The following is a 2,500-nucleotide window of genomic DNA, read 5'->3' as shown; positions in this document are numbered from 1 at the left end:
GTTTCATTACTCTAAGATTATAAGTGTGACTAGGAAGCTGTTTGCAAACAAACAGACAGGCATGCACACAAACACACACATACACACAAAAAAAAGGGGGAAATACATAACCTCCTTCCACCTAATAATAATAATAATAATAATAATAATAATAATAATCATCATCATCATCATCATCATCCCGATCAAACGATGGTAGAAGAGATCTAGTACATGAGGAACGTAGGGAGGCGATGAAGGCGCCAAACCCGACCTTTTGAAACCCATTCCCTCGGAAAACATTTGATTCCACATTGTCTTCAAAAGACCCCTAACAATGGGAGTAAACTTGCGCTTGAGGAAACCTTCTATGAAGAGCTCCCCTTCCCCCCTACCCCCTCCCCGCTAACGCCTACCAGCGTTTCCTTCATCACCCTTCTCTCTTTACTATAACTATTGACTACATGTTTCAAGGTTCACCGTTTAAAGGTTTAAAGGCCGCTTATGAATGGCAGAAGCAGGGGACAGTAACATTACCCTAGCAAGCAGGACAGTGCCCTAGAGACTGACCATATATACATATGATCAGCGACCAAGCCCCCTCTTCATCCAAGCTATGACCAGGGAGGTCCAGGCAATGGTTGCTGATGACTCAGCAGGTAAAACTATTGGCTACTCAAAATCCCCCATCCTTAACTATAAATGATAGTAAGGTTGCAGCCACTAAAGGAAGTAACGAGTTTGAGCAGGACTCGAACCCCAGTCTGGCCATCACTAGTCAGGCCACCGTATTTATATTTAAAATTCTCTATCATTATACTGGTCACTATTTTGTAGGACAGAGGGTGAATAGGTGTTTGTATTCCATAAGGGTTGTTATTCTTCTGGAAAGGGCGTCTTTGTTCCTATGTTTTCTAGGTCATGTTTGGGAGTCTCCCATTATGTAAACAAGCTATTGAAAGGCACTCCTCCTCCTGAAGATCGTTGTTGAACTCGGTGGTTCTTGAGAAAGTAGGTCGGTTGAAATTACCTTGAGATAGAAAAAAAGGCAATATTTTTTTATGTGATACTCATTTTTTTAATAGTTTAGAAATGACCATCTGTGACAATAACCTTAGATAATCCTTTTCCAATCCATTAAAAGATAAATATTTGCTTACATCATAAACTGCATTTTTAAACAATGGTTACTGGATTCTATTCTAGAAAGCAATGATAGCACTTGAAAATGAATGAAGCAATGAAATGGTGGTGGCCTATTTGAAGTGCCCCTGTCTGGCTTAGCCAGACTGAGGTTCGAATCCAGCTCAGACTCGTTACTTTTTTTAGTGTCTGCAACCTCGCCATCCTCGTGAACAAAGGTTGAGGGCTTTGGGAGAGCCTATACGTCTATCTGCTTGAGTGGAAAGAGGGCTTGGGCGCTGATCATATGTATATATAGTCAGTATCCAGTGCATTGTCCTGCTTGTTAGGGTAATGTCAGTTCTTTGCCTCTGCTGCCATTCATTAGTGGCCCTTAAACCTATAAACCTTTAAATGACAAGGATTCAGTAAGCTGTAAAAGGACTAATCAGCAAACTGCGCTCTCTCCTATATATATATATATATATATATATATATATATATATATATATATATATATATATATATATATATATATATATATATATATATATATATGAAATAACATCGGAATTTTGCGATCTAAGGAAATAAGCTGACACGATGCGAATGGAGTAATCCATGCTTCTTGATTTGCATAGATTTTCAATGAATAATTCAGCGATTCCAAACTGCTTTTAACATCAATACGGTAAAGTTCGTGCATGTTGCCCATAAACAACATATTGTGTCGAGTTCTCCCATAACCATGTCCTCAAACTTGTCAAAGGACAATGACAAACTTTGGGCTATGTTGGTTGCTACCACGTTCCCGTATATGCTGATTGTTTTTTTTTTTTTTTTTTTTTTTTTTTTTTTTTTTTTTTTTTTCTTTTTTTTTTTTTTTTGCAACCACGATCACGTTGTGTTTTTTCTTATTACTCTTTTGCAGCCATGTTCAGGTTTTTTTTTTTTTTTTTTTTTTTTGCAACCACGATCACGTTGTGTTTTTTTCTATTCTTTTGCAGCCATGTTCACGTTTTTTTTTTTTTTTTTTTTTTTTTTTTTTTGCAACCACGATCACGTTGTGTTTTTTTTCTTATTCTTTTGCAGCCATGTTCACGTTTTTTTTTTTTTTTTTTTAGTCTGCAAGTTTAATTTCGTGTAAAACATCTCATTAGGCGGGATATATCATTCGATATTTTTGCATAAAAGTCTCTTTAGTATTTCATTTTTGTTCATCATTATGAAGCACAGAAACCAACAGATTTAAGATATATATTGGAAATCTCTCAAGGACTGCAAATTATTCTGTCTGGTTATCATTTGAGACATTTCAACATAAGAATTCACTACCAAGTTAGGAAAGGAGTTCCGTTGTTTAATGGACTGAAACTAGAACTGGTGAAACTTAGTTCAA

The 2,500-nt window shown here is 36.4% G+C and overlaps 1 protein-coding gene across 1 annotated transcript in view; it reads right to left on the bottom strand.

Annotated features, from left to right (window-relative positions):
- The window catches only part of Tusp (WD40 superfamily protein Tusp), a 407,606-nt gene that overhangs the window by 401,010 nt on the left and 4,096 nt on the right, over positions 1–2,500 (bottom strand).

This window comes from Palaemon carinicauda, chromosome 1, assembly GCF_036898095.1.
Source record: "Palaemon carinicauda isolate YSFRI2023 chromosome 1, ASM3689809v2, whole genome shotgun sequence".
NCBI lineage: Eukaryota > Metazoa > Arthropoda > Malacostraca > Decapoda > Palaemonidae > Palaemon > Palaemon carinicauda.
Note: the sequence above shows the minus strand (reverse complement) of the source record. Positions and strands in the feature narration are given on the sequence as shown.